General features: G+C 46.7%; 1 protein-coding gene across 1 annotated transcript in view; it reads left to right on the top strand.

The window, feature by feature from the left end:
* The window catches only part of kcnab1a (potassium voltage-gated channel subfamily A regulatory beta subunit 1a), a 117,021-nt gene extending 99,152 nt beyond the window's left edge, over positions 1-17,869 (top strand). Inside the window, exon 15 of the transcript XR_009529637.1 lies at positions 17,853-17,869. The gene's annotated coding sequence lies outside the window, so the exon portion shown is untranslated. The remainder of the gene's footprint in view (positions 1-17,852) is intronic.
* The last annotated feature ends 367 nt before the right edge of the window (positions 17,870-18,236 follow it).

The following is an 18,236-nucleotide window of genomic DNA, read 5'->3' as shown; positions in this document are numbered from 1 at the left end:
GACCAGATCCCACATCCACCCCAGGGTTCGACTGTGCTGCATGGCACAGCCGAGCACAGCTCACACGTTGTCCTGTTCCACCCGCTCCTCCTGACCTCCTGTCATTACAGCACCATTTTGTTTTGTTTCGTCTGAGTATTCGTGTTTGTTCTATGCCCTCCATGTTCTCTCTCATGCCCTTCCACCATGTCTGTCAGCCCTCACAAACTATAATCACCACTCACAATTCTAGCCGGTAACGCACAGCACACCAGCTACAAAGACCTGCCGTGGTGGAGTCTGCCTATTCTAGCTGACATCGCCACAGAAGTAACATTCGGTTTTTTTTTACGACGTTAGATACTGCAGTGAAGCACTCTCTCGTTTCTGTGCGTTTAATCTTTTCCTGTATTTCTCGCTGCCGCTGCTTGGTGCGGCTAGCCGTGCTGCTGCTTGACATGTGAGAACAGGTGGGAGCCCCGTGGGTGTCGTTTACTTCTAGAGGTGAGCAGAAAAACAGACAGGAAAAAAAAAGCAAAGGCGAGGACGTCGTCCTCCTCATTTTCCCTCCCACTGTCCTCTCCCTCTGTTCCACTTTTCTGCTCCTGCGTTTGGCGAGAGCCTGCTCTCTCTCTGCCTCTCTGATCCAAGGGCATTCGAAAAGGGAAACGGCAGCCGAGGTTGTCAAGGCAACAAGGGAGCCAGGGTCACTTTGTTGACGCCGTGCGCATCGTACCTTATCTAAGAGTTTGTGACGTCAGCGGAGTCTCTTGTAGGATGTTTCCGCTGCGCGAGTTAAACTTTGTGGCTCGGGACTCATTGACCTTTGGTGAATCGGGTACATGGGGGGGAGACCAAGGGGGGGGGGGGGGGGGGATAATAACACTGCCAAGTACCCTGCTTAATGGGCCCTAGGGTGCCCGCTGAATGCAGCGTGTCTTTACGTGGCTACCAGTGGGGCCTCCTGTTGATTGAACGGTCCCTTCGAAGCCTCTTGATGATATTCATGTGTTAGGGTTAGGGTTAGCACTCCATCATTATCGCTTTTCAACTTCCAAAAAGTTTGCTAATGCTGCATGAATCCATTGTGCCATTTTTAGTTGGACCTATAAAGGATGCCGCCCGGGGACCAGATTGTTGTGCGTGTGTGTCTCTCTCTCGCTCACTTGATTCACCACCGCTTTATCTCTGCACTGCCACCCATCTATGTTCTCTCTCTCTCTCTCTCTCTCTCTCTCTCTCTCTCTCTCTCTCTCTCTCTCTCTCCTCTCTCTCTCTCTCTCTCTCTCTCTCTCTCTCTCTCTCTCTCTCTCTCTCTCTCTCTCTCTCTCTCTCTCTCTCTCTCTCTCTCTTTATAGTTCAAATGTATCTAGCTGCCTCGGCCGTTAAACACAGTCCCTGCTTTAAACGTCTGGGCGTGTCCTAAATAATCACTGGGTAAAACGGCAAGAAGCATTCAAAACAAATGGCTAATTAGTAGCTATGGAACTCAAATGAAGCAAACAACACCAAGGCCAACAAGCAAACACTCTGTTCAGAGTTTGCAAAGTGGAGAAAGGGTGGCAAAGAAAAAAAAAAAGTAAACCAGCATGAGAAAAGCAGTTGTGAGCTAATCAAGCTTATGTACAGGCTACATTACTGTAAATTCAAGTCTCTTTAAGTGTTTAAGAGAACGAGTTTGCACATGTCTGTAGTGTTCTTTAAGTGCTTCAATATGTGTGTGTGTGTGTGTGTGTGGTGTGCTTCAATATGTGTGTGTGTGTGTGTGTGTGTGTGTGTGTGTGTGTGTGTGTGTGTGTGTGTGTGTGTGTGTGTGTGTGTGTGTGTGTGTGTGTGTGTGTGTGCACGTGCAGCACCAGCTTTTCCCCTGCATGTCTGGCAGTATGTGTTAATTAACTTTGCCGACAGCATAGAGAAAGTGCAACCAATGGAAAATAGATCTCAGACTCTCTAAATTCAAACACCATTATTCGAGCTGTGTAAAACAAAATGATGCTGACATTGCTCCAGAGATCAGTCTCCTCGTAAAAAATGTGATCATTGGATCATAATCTAAGCCATGGGTCACAGACAGGGATTTATGAATCCATTACACACTACATCCATTACACAATCAGCAGTTCATCTCTTTGAATTATGGAATCAGGATGTATAGCGAGTGTGTTATCTGGCTCCGGTTTTCCATTCGCACAATTCCATTATCGCAACTCCATCATTCTAGACGTTTTTTTTTTTGTATTTTGCTACTGCAGGGCTTTTTTCAGGAGGAAGCCAATGTCTCTGGATCACCCCTTGCCAGAGACGACCCTCAGACAAAACAAAAAGAGTGGAGAAATTAAAACGCTCCGACTTTGTGTGTGTGCACGCATGCAGCCATATCCCCCCACGCCCCTGGAGATCTCAATCTGTACCGATCCAGCTCCGCTCTCCATGTGCCAAGGCCGACTTGTCCTTCTGAGCTTGTTTCTTTAACCAAAGGATCTTGATTGGACACACACCCCTCAGAGAAAGAGGGCGGGACAGAGTGGGCCCTTATCTGGTGATGAGGAAGTGCGGAAGGAACAGTCAACATGCTGCTCAGTGGGCCCTGCGAGTGGGCTCAGGGTTCTTGTTTAAATAATGGTTTGCCTGTGCAATCTTCCTTCGATTCTACACCAACGCCGTACCACACAATGTGTGCCCTGAACGTAATCTTCTTTTGTTTGAGATTCTCACGTGACTGCGGTAGTTCCTGTGTAATACAGGAGCTGCGTGGCAAATTCAGTGGAAGAAAATTCAAGATACGAGGTTTATAGGAGGAACACCTTGAACAGGGAGAATATTAGAGGGGGTTTGTGGTGGAGGAGGCAATGCGCAGAGGAAGGGCACACACACACGCACGCACACACACACACACACACACACACACACACACACTGAATGGTGTAGTATGATGAAACAAAGGGCTTGACTTAATAACCCTGTGGAATAGACCAAGTGTAGCTGGCTTGAATTCATCTACAAACAGTGGAAGAACATGCTAGACACATCCCCCCATATCTCTGCCTCCATGGTGTGTGTGTGTGTGTGTGTGTGCGCTTCAACCCTGGGATCATTGTCTCTTGGTCCAGACGGCTCAACCTAAGTTCTCACTGTGGCTTTGCTAATCTGCCGTAATTATGCCTCACAGCTAGATCACCACAGTCCCACGCACGCACATATTTCAGGCATACTTACATCCTCTCGCTCTTGCTGTCTCTCTCTTGGTGAGCGAGCGAAACAAACACTTGCACACGCACGCACGCACGCACATGCACACTCAAACACAAACAGGACCTAGCCTTCTTCAGACATTGTTATAACCAATCTGTATAAATTAAAGCCATTACATTGATGAGGCGGTGAACTTCGTTTAACCCTATGACAGCATTCATTTATTTAGGAGGCTGTGGGGCTATAGTGGTCTCACCTGTTCCTGTTCCACAGAGCGGTTGGCTTATCTCTGTCTGGCCAACTGTGCATCTCACTGAGGTCATTAACACTGTGAATATATCTGGCTTTCCCCTCTACAAAAACGCTCACCCTGACCCACAGCTGCACGCACCCCTGCTTAAATACACACACACTCACAAGACTATCCACACATACTCACCCCCTCAAATTGCGTGCCTAGCTGTTTGCTCAAACACGCAGAGAGAGAGAGAGAGAGAGAGAGAGAGAGAGAGAGAGAGAGAGAGAGAGAGAGAGAGAGAGAGAGAGAGAGAGAGAGAGAGAGAGAGAGAGAGAGAGAGAGAGAGAGAGAGAGAGAGAGAGAGAGAGAGAGAGAGAGAGAGAGAGAGAGCCGCACTCGTATTTAAACTGATGTGAGTGTTGTCACGACATCCTGCTACTCCTATTTGTTCAACAGAAGCCTTGGCGTGAGAGAGCAGGGTCACCCCCACTGGCTCTCATGCAAATGCATCCATCACATGCACACGCACATGCACACGCACACACACTATATAGATCTCCACGCTGCAGAGGCACAAGAGAGAGGAGGAGAGGAAACAGAGGCGGCTGTATAGAAGTATACAGGAAGACAAGGTATGCAGAGGGACGAGCCCACTGAGTGAATGAAACTCACAGGCACGAAGCATGAGACACGTACACAGGGGAGTTTATAGATGAACCAACACGCTCACATCTCTTGGTGTCAATCAAAGCACGAATGCATTCTCTCAAACCACCGTCCTTCTCAAACCGCTCGGTTCTTGGAATAGTCCCTTGGTTAATAACAAGTCATTCTTAAAATGTTCTTTCCTGTTTGTTTCTGTTTTCTTCCAATTCCAAAGAGAGAAGGCAGACATCAAGAAAACCATCTCTATCTGTCTGCGTATGACTGTGGATTTCAGAGGGCTTCCCTAACAGATACAGTAGAGGCAGTAGACAGATTTAGATTCACATCGTTACTCTTCACTATGGCTGGAGGGGAGGCGGGGGGAAGGGGGGAGGGGCTGTCTGGCTTGCAATGACTGATTGTGGAGGCTACGCACGCACACACGCTCACTTATTAAACACACCATGGGAGGTTACCACTGCGCACGCACAATGCTCTGTCGTTAGGACAGCGCCATGTAAAGCCCATTTGGTGTGCGTGTATAGCAGGTACATGTTGAGGTGCACAAGTTCCCCATTATCTGAAGCTACACAGGGACTGGGGAATCAAGAAAATCTCCATTGTAGTGTCTTTCAACCACAATGGCTACAGCAAGCCCCAACCACCACCAACCGTCCAAATATTATTTAATGGTTAAAAATTAATACTCTTGAAGACCTCCTTTCGCACACAAACCCACTAGTGCCCCAGCCCTGCGTTTCAGTCCCTCTTCAGCATGTCCCCCTCCCTCTCACGGAACGCACGCACACTCATTACACATTTGCTGACCCAACCTAGCGTGCCAGAAACTGACTAGACGCGGCAAGGTCCCTTCAGGCTCAGTGTCCTGAAAAAGTGATGTACCTCACCAAAGGGGCTTCACCGACCCCCGCGCCGGGCACAGCCGCCCTCATGCATGCCTACTATATTTTGAATGTCATAATGATCAGATGTCTATTTCTATTTGGCTTTATGCCTACCAATTTCTACAAAATAAAGATGATAGGAAAGGTCCACTTGTAATAATAATATTATTACTAAAACGAATAAAAGCCTTCTAGGGAGGACAATGCCATTATTTATAAAAGTGATTCATCCTTTATTTCCATGTTCATTGTATCATGCTATAATTAGACCTATATTCAAGCGAAATGACAGACAGACACGATTTGTCTTCAAGGTAATGGGTTCTATGAATAACTCCATGCTTTGTCTCGTATCCGGTCGATGTTGCACCAAATGGATAGACGCGAAGGTAGGCTGCACTCGTCCGATTCGAGAGACAGTGGGCGAATGCAATTTGCATTGCACGAGTCCTGGATGCACGACTCATTAACGGCGCAGCCTACACGCACTGCACGACGCGCTCAGACAGCCTTTTTATTTTCTTTTTCTTTGATAGCTTATTTTCTTTCTGTATGCGTAGACGGCCAAATGTCGCCAGGTAATTACAATCAAAATTGCATGACAATAACCAATCCGCGTCTGGCCAAAAATGTGATTTGAGATATGTGACCCTGGGGAACAAAATGCACTCCCACGCAGGTCGTGTCTGACCGTTATTTTATTAGTTTTGAGACTACGAGTTATTGAGCACACACAGCCCGACCAACGAGAGCTATCAGTCAGGCAGACAAACATACAAGCTCGGATGATTTGGCTTTGAGGCAAATCTTCTGCATTGTAAACAAACGACTTTTCCCTTGTAGTGTCATGGACTGTTTCAAATAGTGCGTCGACAGCAGGCCCTCTGACGTACAGCGTCATAATGATTGCAACTGCTAGCACCGTCGTCCTTCGTCCTGTGTCCCAAAAAAAAGACAGGAATTAATTAATAATAATAATAAAAATTCAAAATAATAATAAAGACGATAAATTCGAAGGTACATGAGTAGTCTGGGTAGCAACACTAGTGGAGAAGGCGTGCAGGGCCAGCTATGGGAGCCCAATGGGCACAGATTTATAATAATAATAATAATAATTTATTTTTTTTGACAGATATCTCTGGCCGTTTCCAGGTTACTGGCGTGGATGAAACCCATAACTTGTTGAAAACAACGCTAGGTGTAGAGAGATGTTGCCTGATTACTAAACAGGCACGTTTTGTACTTGGCAGGCTGCTGTGTCGATTAGATTTAACATTTCTGTCACCTCCATCGGGTTTAAATCATACGCATATTTGGAAAGAACAGCAACAGTGGCAAGGGTTGACTCCAAATTACCCACTTTCTGGCCCTGTCTTTCTCCCTCCCTCCCTCTCTGTATATTTGTCTTTTTTAACCACACATAAACGAAGCATGATCTGGCCCTTACTTTTTTTGGTTTTATATTTCCACACTTTTGTTTATCTTTAGCCAGCAGAATAAGGCAATTTAGTGTGCCTGTGATGTGATTATAACTTTTCTGCCCAGATAACATGACATATTATGGCATTTATTTAACGATTTGAATTTTTTGGACAAAATTTGTAAATAAAGTAGATGGTGTAATGCAGAGGTAGACAGGTTCTCAGTGACTGTGAAAGGAACAGGCTAAAATGAATCTTCTAAGCTGGAACAAGGTCATTCAATATTCTATAAGCAAGTCCCTTTTCCCAACGAGATATTTCATAATCTTATAGACCTACCTAGTTCAATTATATATTGGCTGATGCCATGCTGTGTGTTGTGTTACTTGGGTGCACCTAAAGAAATCCCAGAACCAATTATTGGTCACCAACCCTTGTGGTTCTCTCGCTCTCACTACTCAGGCGTGCATTCATGTAGAGCAGACGTGTACCAGAACGGTCTGCCTCTCTCTGAAAGGACCTATTTACAGTTAAATCAGTGCTTAAACAGGGAAGTAGTCACAGGGGAAATGATTGTCATGCAAAAGCAGTCCTTTGCATTGGGATCCATATAAACAGATATGTCTGTTTGATGATGTGTTTGGGTGTCGTTAATTCATCTGCCCCGTGAAAGCAGCCAGAGGGGGGGGGGGGCTGCTGTGGGGGCTGTGGAGCACTGGGGGGGGGGGGGGTTATTAGACTGTCAAACGGGTGGGAGCAAAAAATAGGCTGTAAGCTAAATATGGATGTGTGTACTCTGCCCTTGAGTTTGTGCGCGGTGGTGCGTCTTGTTTGCATGAGTGTGACACAACTGTTTGAAGGTATACGGTTTGTGTGTTTATTTGTTTTTCAAAAGCATGTTGCCAGATACATCCCTCACCAGAGGCATGCGCATGTAGTGCAGGCTATATGTGTCTCCACCATCGGTCGCGCTGCACTCAATCTGTCTAGGGGTGGGACTCCTCTGTTCCTATGCCTGAAAAAATAAATACAAAAAATAGCCGTGTGTGTGTGTGTGTGTAAGTATACGCTGAGTGCCCCGTGTGTCCTCTCACTCTCTGTCTGAGTGATGTTCCGCGAGGGCACGCCATGTGCAGCATGCAACAGCAGCAGCAGTAGCACGCATGGCCGCGCCTGGCGACCCTGGCATGGAACCATCTGAGGGTACTGCCCACGGGGCCTGAGCCCCTTTCCCCAGACACTCCTCCACCTGAGTTAAAAGGCTTGGTGCTGCCCTGCTGGCAGGCCATGGTTCTGGGCTGAGGGTTGACAGGTGCGATTAAAGAGAGATGCCCTTAAACCATGACAGGCTGTCACTGCAAGGCATTAAGGGAGGCCTGCACATGCACGCACACACGCGGACGGACAGACATGCAGGCAGGACGTCAGGCCAGCACACACGAAGGCGGGCGGACAGAGGCTGGCTAAGGGGAGTCAGTTACTTTTGAGAGACGGCGGATCCGATTGACTTATTATTTTGTAAATGAGTAGATAGTTGAGATGAATCATGACGGATACTTGACTCGTGTTAAAGTGAGGAAGTAGAGTGACGACGACAATGCGGAATTAGATTTAATGCCCTGATAACGTTAATCTTTAGAATGGCGCGCGTGATAAATGGTTTTTAATATGGTGAAAATCAAGCCATGGGATTTAGCCTGGCGTTAACCTTGGCTCTAAAGCATATTTCATCAGTGTAATAGTGCCAGTGCCCAATTCTCCTGTCCTGGAGAGAGCAGGCAACCCGGTACTTTAGGGAGGGCTGTTTAAAGCCCAGTACCCGGGGACACTTTAATAAAGCTTTGATAATCAGGGGGGGGTTTCCCGGGCTTTTGGGGCGGTTAGTGGGTAAGCTTTTTACCCTGTTCCCTTAGGTGAAAAGTGCTTAGCCTATATAAGCTTTTATCAGTGTAATGCCCACCTTCAGTAGCACACAGCTGGTCCAGACTTCTCGTCTATCTGCAGCGGAGGACAGGCCTGCTTTCTGCTGAGTCTGAGGTTTCACACAGGGAGACTGGAGTGAGAAGCGGGCTCGTTAAAGAATAATCTCTGCTGGAACAGCGAGGCTCTGCCTGTTGAGAGCGGCGATGCAATACAACCCATATATCAGTAAACCCTCACCCAGGAACAAATCACATTGGCCTGTATTTGGTCGGTCTGTCTTAAGTAAGAGAGAAGAAAAGGAACAAAAAAGCTTCTTACCAGGCACGTGCGGGTTACTCATACTGTGCACTGTAATTTAGCAGGCGTGTCTCGCCGTGAGCTCTGTTACCTGGTGGTGTTGTCCATCTTGCTGAGCGGCGGTCGCAGGTGGGCGGTGGAGACGATCTGGGAGATCAAACCGGGGACCTCTCCGCTGGTATTCAAATACCACACAGGCTTTGGTAAGTACCATGTGAATTAAATTATAGCCATAATTCAGCAGCGGGGATTAATTTCTAAATGAACACCTACTGTGTTAAATAATGGCTGAATTCGGGTGGTAATTTGTTGTTTTCTTTCCCAAGTAGGCTTGGAGATTTCAATGAAAGGGAATGAGGAGGAGGAGGAGGAGCAGGTGGAGGAAGAGATGCAGGGTTTGGCGCTGCGCAATTCTCCAGAATACCCACAATGCCCGAGGAGAACCAATAGGTGGGCAGAGCTCCATGCTTGCTGTGTTATGTTGTTGTGGATGAAGGCTGTCTACCTAGGGGAAACCTTTGGTACCTCACAAATAAATCGGTGGTGGCCCCCCTCTCCTACCCAGTGTTCTCCCCAGTATCCCTTCCTAAAAGGTTTTTTTGGGGTTTGGCTGTGAACAGACCTTCCTCAGCAAAGATCCCTCCGCGAAACATGGTTTTTGAACGTGGTTCGCGGTGAGCTCCGACGCAGTAACAATGGAGGGCTTGTCTGCCTCACGCCTCGATACGTCTTAATCCCTTTGACTAGGAACCATTCCAGCTCTGTCCGTGGCCTACCTCATGCCTTAAGATCAGGCAGGAACATGAAGCAATAGCAGCCGAGATGGCGCGCTGTCATCTTTGTCCGGAATCGATTGGCAGTAACTTATGACACGCCATGTGGTAGGAATATCAATTAGGAGGTAATGCGTGTGCTTTATCTTCCAGCTGTGCCTGAACAGGTGGGTCGACCACAAGTCCACAACACAAGAAGGGGATTCTTAAAACAACATTTGGTTTCATAAAAACTAAATGTTTTGAGCAGTGTGTATTTGGAAATGAATCCTAAAACAAATTGCCTTCTAACTGCATGTAGGTTGTTTACATGCATGTGTTTATATTTATCCTTTAGGGAATAAAATGAGACATTACATTTTTTGTGTGGAAGTCTTAGGAATATAAGCATTGTGATGTTAGCTTTCTTGGACATAACCACTCGGCAATGGGATTGGATCAGAACAGAAGCTAACACACACACACACACACACACACACACACACACACACACACACACACACACACACACACACACACACACACACACACACACACACACACACACACACACACACACACACACACACACACACACACACACACACACACACACATATCCTACCACCGACCCTTCATTTATCCATCCAATCGCTTCTCTGCCGACCCGGTCATCCATCCTGTCGCACAATGGCCGGTGGGATCTGATAAGAATCCATTTTATTTCATTAACCTCTTGCACAGGCATCTATTATTTGCGCGCGTGTGTGTGTGTGTCAGTGGGTGCGTGCGTGCATGCCTGCCTGCGTGCGTGACTAGAGAGAATTATTCCAGTGTCTGGGCCGAGAGAGACAGAGGGACTTGATGCTTTGTAGCCAGTCTGTTTAGTTCTATCCGTCTGCTCCCCCCCCCCCCCCTCCCTCTCAGCCCCATCATCATCCACTCAGCGCCTGATACGTCGGCAGAGATGGGAAGGTGGAGGGGGGTGGGGGTGGAAGTTCTGGGCTTAGCCCCCCTGCTAACAACACTTCAGCACCATTTATTAGAGGAGGTTCAGAGGCAGTGGGGAGGTGGGTGGCTGGGCTGGAGAACCAAAACAAAGCAGAGCAGAGCAGAGGGCTGCAGCCTGGGAGTGGTGGGCAGCTCCATGTGTGCTCGCCTGCGTGGGAGGCCGAGGAGGGAGGGAGGGAGGGAGGGAGGGAGGGAGGGAGGGAGGGAGGGAGGAGGGCCCATTTAGAGTGCCGTTAATCCTGGTGTGCGGGGGTAAAGAGACGGCGCTGGGGTTTAATGTCCCACTGCTGAGAGAGGGCGCGCGCTGCTGTCAGGAGCACAGACACACACAGACACACACACACACACGCACACACGCACACGCACAGGCACACGCACACACACGTGCGCGCCCTCATGCCATGCCACCCACAAGCTCAGACGCAAAGGCAGGGTGTTTGATTTTTGCTGTTGCCTATAAGGTTTAGGCAGACTTTGAATGCTTACAGATGTAAAGACGGGTACATTGACACGCACGCACACGCAGGCATGCCCCCCTCATAGTCATGAGTGCGCACACAGTGTTGGATGAGGATTTTGACATGTTTAATTAAACAAGGGAAATATCGTGCTAGACGTTTACACATATATATGTTAATATTGTATATATGGTTGAATGAACATAGTGTGAGTCGCTTTGTGTAAGCATCAGCCAAACAAATTTAATGATGAAAGCACCAGCATCACCCTAATTGATCATCCCATAAGCATAACATAATTTTGTCATCAACATTTGCAAATTATGCCTGACATACACATGTTGTCATGTTTACACACTCGCAATTATTTCAGGAGGTCCTATTATTACCGGTCTATCCAAGTAGGCTAGGTTCTAGGGTGAAACCTATAGCGAATGGGTTTCACAGGATGGGTTTGGTCGTTATTTAATGTATTCTAATAACAGCCATTTGACTAAACAAAGCTTGACATTTGAGTTACACTGTTTACATACTCAAGGTGAGTCACAGCAGGCAAATGTTTGCAGCTGTATAAGGATTTTGCAATAATGGTTTTATAACGTCTTTTCTCTTTTTTTTGCTATCTGCAATTACTTGAATCTGAAATGTGTGATATAAACGCATTCTTATAGTATAGTCTAGTCTTTCATAGTCTATAATCGTCGGTGGTCTTTAACATATTTTCTTTGTTACATTTCATTTACATGACTTTATATTTTTGCCTTTATACATTTAACAATGTACCCTGTCACATCAGTGGTACTGCTATAGACAATAAGAATTAGATTAGGTATCAACTGTGTGTGTAGACAAAATGTTCAGAGGAGGAAATGAGAGGTGGAACCTCCTCGCTCCAGGCCCTAAGCTTGTCTTGTGGCTCTCTGGCTGAAGCAGCCATGTTTTGGAGATGACAGATGCAGAAAATAATAACTGATATGATGGATGTTTTTCATCTTACGGTAGCTGTGGTTTGGATTGTCATTGTTCTTCATCCCAAAAAAAGATGACATGAATAAGTGCATGCAAAGTAACTTTCAAGTGTTACAGTGTTAAGACTGGACGATGCAACCCTCGACTTACGTTTCAAAGTTTTTTTTTTAAATAAGTTACTTTTTAAAGTAGGCTAGGTTGCATAGGAGGCATCCTATAGTGAACACATTTTTAAGTCAGTTCATAATTAATTTTTTCCACCATCGACTGAAATTTCCCCCAAGTTGTCAAAGGGACGCTCGTTTCCAGCCACAGTATTCTAGTGGAGGAAAGGGGCTTTGCAGGCACACACTTGTTAAGAGCGAGTGACATCAAGGTGCTTTTTCCTTTCTCTTTGACTTATTATTCAGTCACTTCCTGTTCGTTTTTCTTCCACATGCAATTGAGCACCTCCCGTTCACTGCTCAAGTGGCACAGCGTGAGAGGACCTCCATGTAACAGGACAAGACGTTCGGGGGAGAAGGGGAAAGCCAGGGAGGGGAACGTGGAGAGAGGTTTGCTAGGGGGAGGGGGGATGTGCGTTAACTTTTTTTTTCTTCAAAAGGTTGAGGTCTTAAGAAGAGCTCAGAGACACACAGAGCTTTGGGGCCGCAGGACAAAATGTTCACCCAGAACATTTTGCTACAGATAAGGAGAGGCGAGGTAGAACGGGACAGACACACACACACACACACACACACACACACACACACACACACACACACACACACACACACACACACACACACACACACACACACACACACACATACACACATACACACATACATACAGTACATACATGCATACAAACATACATACATACATACATACATACATACACACACACACACACTCCTCACTCCTAGAAAAGTTTACTAAAGCCACATCATCTTGTTGTGCTTTATAACATAATTCATATGTTGTAATGACCCTGCCCCCCAGTGCTAATTAATGATCCATTGTGCATCGGCAGTATAGTAAATGGCTGCCTTCATTCTCTCTTTTACCATTCACAACAGCCTCAATTTCTAATGACAGAGTTACAATTATTGTTGAAAAACAGATTATGCCCGGCTATCACAAACTTTATTTTATCTCAGTTTGGCGTAAAAAACAGCAGTTACTACTTCTCTGACTCCTTCATATGTTGTAGGCCAGCTATTGCGTAGAGTTGGTTCATTCATTGATAGTAACCAGACCAGAGTTGCAGCACCTGTTTTTTGGTAGAAACTGATTGTCTTTCTCTCTGCCATATCCCCCAATACATCCTTTCTGTTTCTTGCTCTGAAACCCTGCGTTACTAATGCTGAACAGATCCTCTCCCTTGGTCTCTCTCTGTATATTCGTCTCCTTCTCTGAGGGTGTAACTAAAGGTCAATATGTTCAGACATGCTTCCTTGTCTCCTCACTCCGTGCCTCCCTTCATTGACAGCCCCTATCCCCCTCTCTCTCTCTCTCTCTCTCTCTCTCTCTCTCTCTCTCTCTCTCTCTCCCACACACCACTCCTACACACATCCTACACACACTCATACACAAATACACACCTGAATCTTCTCAGCACAAAGATTTTTGATGCAAGCGTGGCAGTCTTCTCTACCCTTCTTTCTCTCTCTTTCGCTTTCTCACTCTTGCTCTGTCCTCTCTCTCTCTCTCTCTCTCTCTCTCTCTCTCTCTCTCTCTCTCTCTCCTCTCTCTCTCTTCTCTCTTCTCTTCTCTCTCTGTCTGTCGTCCCTCTCTCTCTCTCTCTCTCTCTCTCTCTCTCTCTCTCTCTCTCTCTCTCTCTCTCTCTCTCTCTCTCTCTCTCTCTCTCTCTCTTTCTCTCTCTGTCTCTCTCTCTCTCTCTCTCTCTCTCTCTCTCTCTCTCTCTCTCTCTCTCTCTCTCTCTCTCTCTCTCATGCTAGCCCTCCATCTTTCCTATGTTTCCCTTATTCTTGCCATACTCCCCTCCTCGGTCCTCCTGAATAATGCACAACCAGACACACTCCGGCTGCATTTCCCCGTGTTTCCATCCAGCCTCCGGGTACAATAATAAGAAAAATAAAACAAACTAATGTATCATTCTGGATATTGGCAGCATGTGTGGTGTCCGTTCACTCTGATCACTGTACCTCCTGCTTGCATCCCTTCATCATCTAATTTTCCTCCTCCTCCTCCTTGTCTTTCCTTAACATCTTCATCATGTTTCTGTCTGTGTTCCTGTGCTGTGTTATTCATTTATTTGATTTATTTTTTCAAATCCCCTCTCCTATCCTTTTATGTTCTCGTATTTTGTTGTAAACCCTTTGCCAGGGAAAAGGAAGACAAGAGCCATGTTACACTTCTGGTGAAAGCTGCAATCCGCAATAATGACAGTTTGCGAGACCGTTTGGAATTACCATGCAATGTTGTCATGCTGTTGTTGGGGTTCCTGCTAATACAATGTGACAATATCGCATGATAATCCGGGGGTCGTTTTGAGGTCGGCCTTGTTTTCATCAGCCAGACGCTGTGCCAACGACTCACTCTTTTCTTTTTTTATACTCCTGGCTTTAATAGCTGCTATGCTAGCCTCTTTTGCTGAATGGAAAGCTTGATATATTATGTTGTGGTGTTGTCTGTTGCACAGCTGCGTCTTTTGTGCCTTGGTCTGTAAATGCCACGGAAAAATTATTTGCCGCTTGAAGGACGCTACACGTGTTTATTTGCTACTTAGGTTCAACCAATGCTCTCACCGTTCGTTCCACAGCTAATGTCCCCGAGGTGACTTGAATAGCAAGAAGACAGTGAGAAGAACTTAACCTCACGCAAAAACTGCAAATGATGGTTGTACTACCTCAATGTGTCTAGGACAGCCAAATAAATAGAACACCAGCAAATTTAGACTCTCAAGTGAACACAAAAAAATGAAGATATCTTAATTCATCTTCATGTAATAAAATAGGTTGACGGACAGCTCAGGGCTGAAACCACTCGGAGCACCGCACAGACAGATAACAGATAAACACAGATCAACACAACGCTAAGCTAGCCGTAGCTCCTTTGTCCCTCCGCGGGGCCGCGTGCTGCTGCGACCACGCCATGCCGTGCCATGCTGCGTGTTGATGTGGGATCGGGCTGGGGGTGGCAGAAGCACAGGTGTTTTCTGCTTACTCTGATTAGTGGATCAGGGATCAGACTCCTCCCTACACCACAACGTCCTCATTGTTCCATTTGTTTTCCTGTCCTTCGTGTACTTTGATTTCGTGCTGAGTGCGTGCTTGTGTGGCCAGGCTTTGTTCACAGTGGATGAAGAAGAACAGGTTTCTGAATCAAATAAAAAACATAGTTAATACATAAATAATATATAAATAAATATATATCAAAAAAATGATTGAATACATACAATCAATTTCTATTTATTCATTAATTGAGCATTTATTTTCTGGAATGTGGTCATACTGCACCCAGTACATAGCCTATTTTCCATCCCCAGTGGAGGTCAAATTAGGTCCCAATGTACCCTGTTGCTCTGTCTGGTCTGTGAGATGAGAATCAGGCTGCTGGGCTTCTTTAACTTGTAGACATTTCATTAAGAGGGCAGATTGGCTGACCCCTACTCAGACAGACACACCAAGACAGACAGACAGACACACGTACACACACACACACACACACACACACACACACACACACACACACACACACACACACACACACACACACACACACACACACACACACACACACACACACACGCACACGCACACGCACACGCACACGCACGGGCACATGCTGAGTCACATACACACACAGTCAAACTCAAACACATGCAGACAGCAACATTGACCGCTCTCATACACTGTTTGCTGCCCGTTCCTCAGGCTAGTTCAACGCTGTGTGTGTGTGTGTGTGTGTGTGTGTGTGTGTGTGTGTGTGTGTGTGTGTGTGTGTGTGTGTGTGTGTGTGTGTGTGTGTGTGTGTGTGTGTGTGTGTGTGTGTGTGAGAGCATGTGTCTGCGTTCATGGTTGCGTGCATGCCTGCCATGTGGTGCGTGACGGCCATAGGTGATTCTGTCCTCTGCCTCCTCAAGCAAGCAGCGAGGGGAAAATGGTGAAAGGGAGGAGGAGCGAGCGATAGAAGGAGGACAACGCCATGCACCACTGACCCTATCCCATTCGATCAGATCAGAATGAAACTCTATGACAATGAAGCCAAACCTTTAAATACATAATCCATCACATCCAATGGAATATGTACAGTGTGTATGGTGAGGTACCGGGCTCCATTTGTTTTGCCCATTCGTTGTGTGCCCACTTGGTGTGCCTGCCCACCCTGATGCTAGCCCACCCATTGTTCTGTCCTACCAGAATCAGACTGCCTCATGCTTCAGCCCTAAAACCCCCTGCCACCTCCCACTCTGTCCTCTCTCTTTGTCTGGAGTGACAGACGCTCCTCATCGCCACCTCTGCGCTGCTCTGTTTGGGTGTGTGTCTGTGTGTGTCTATGCCTTTTTTTTGTATGCGTGTGTGTGTGTGTATGTGTGAATGTGTGTGTCTGTTTGTGTGTGTGTGCGTGTGTCTATGTTTATGCCCTTGTGAGTTTGTTAGTGTGTGTGTGTGTTTGTGTGTGTGTGTGTGTGTGTGTGTGTGTGTGTGTGTGTTTGTATGTGTGTACGTGTGTCTATATCTATGCCCTTCTGAGTGTCTGTGTGTGTGTGTTTGTGTGCGTGCATGTGTGTATATTCCCCTGTTGGCTATCCACATTTAAACACGGAGCCCAGACTGTCTACTCTCACATTTTCTGTGTCCACTCTAGTGTACAGCCCCCCCACCCCCCCCACCCCCTTGACCGTCCCCAGTACTCCCTCGCCTCAACCAACCCTGCACTTTCATCCTCTATCCCATGTGACCCCATCCCCTCCCCCTCCTCCCCGACCCTGCCATCACTCAGACTAATATAATGATAATCATTAAAAAAAAAAAAGGTTTCTGCACACACATAGTCACGCATACCAGTGCACGGTGTGCATCGGGGCGTGCATTCCGCCACCCACTCACACGCACACACGCAGGCGCACACACACACACACACACACACACGAGAGACTTTGACGCACACGCACTTGCGTTCCCAAAGACACAAAGACTAGCCGCATGTGCACATACACATGGGAGCCCGCACGCACACACACACACACACATGCATACGTACAGACACCCAAACAGACAGACAGACACACACACACACACACACACACACACACACACACACACACACACACACACACACAAAGTGGTGGTGTGACAGCTGAGGAGAACATCTCGCTACACTGAGCACCACAGGGGGTCTTCATCCTCCTGAACATCAACAAAGCCACAGTCACGAAGCGCTGCCTGGCTCACACGCACATGCACATTGGTACACACACACACACACACACACACACACACACACACACACACACACACACACACACACACACACACACACACACACACACACACACACACACACACAGTTTATTCGTGAGAATATCTGAGTCCAGTCATACTTTATCAGACAGACAGACACACACACATGCACACACTCTGTCTTGTAAGTCCCCCCATCTTTTGCCATTCATGTACAATCGTCCCTCTCACGCATGGGCTGGCTCAAGCCAAAATGTTATTTAGGGAAATTAAGGGAATAAACCAACATGGATAAGTCCTCTAACTACCAAATCCCTTCTATAATGCCTGCGTGATATAATATCTGTTCCTTCACAAAGACAGAGACAAAGGGAGAGGGGGCGACAGAGAGAGATAGGCAAGGCCGAATGATTGAGGGATTTAGAGAGTGCAAGAAAACCAAACCGAAGGAACAGGACAATATAGCATTCAATAGATGGAGATGAACCCGTGCAGTTGGCGAGAGAGAGAGAGAGAGAGAGAGAGAGAGAGAGAGAGAGAGAGAGAGAGAGAGAGAGAGAGAGAGAGAGAGAGAGAGAGAGAGAGAGAGAGAGAGAGAGAGAGAGAGAGAGAGAGAGAGAGAGGAAGCGAGGGAGTTTGGAAGAGAGTGAGTTTTAGGAGGACAGGAGGAGTGGGAGACGGACAGTCTAACTCTTCATATCTCTATAAATCCAGGGCCCATCATGATATCACTTGATTAAACCTAATCCAAATCTCTCTAATCCCATAGGACTCAAAATAATTGACCAAGTGTCCCATACCCGATCCACAGTGCCTCTGATTAGATTTCAATGTGTGCAATCACTCCCTTGCCTCCGTGTGTTTCTGCGATTATCTTTCTGAGTGGGTTTTTCACAACATTTTGACGTGATCGCTTGCTTATATCTCACTTTCAGTGCGCCGTTTCATCAAAAATTGCACACTAGTATTAGGATTTGAGGTTTAAGGGATTATCAACAGCTCCATGTCCCATCTGGACATCCCGTATCATGTCTG

The sequence above is a fragment of the Gadus macrocephalus genome, chromosome 16, assembly GCF_031168955.1.
Source record: "Gadus macrocephalus chromosome 16, ASM3116895v1".
Classification (NCBI taxonomy): domain Eukaryota; kingdom Metazoa; phylum Chordata; class Actinopteri; order Gadiformes; family Gadidae; genus Gadus; species Gadus macrocephalus.
Note: the sequence above shows the minus strand (reverse complement) of the source record. Positions and strands in the feature narration are given on the sequence as shown.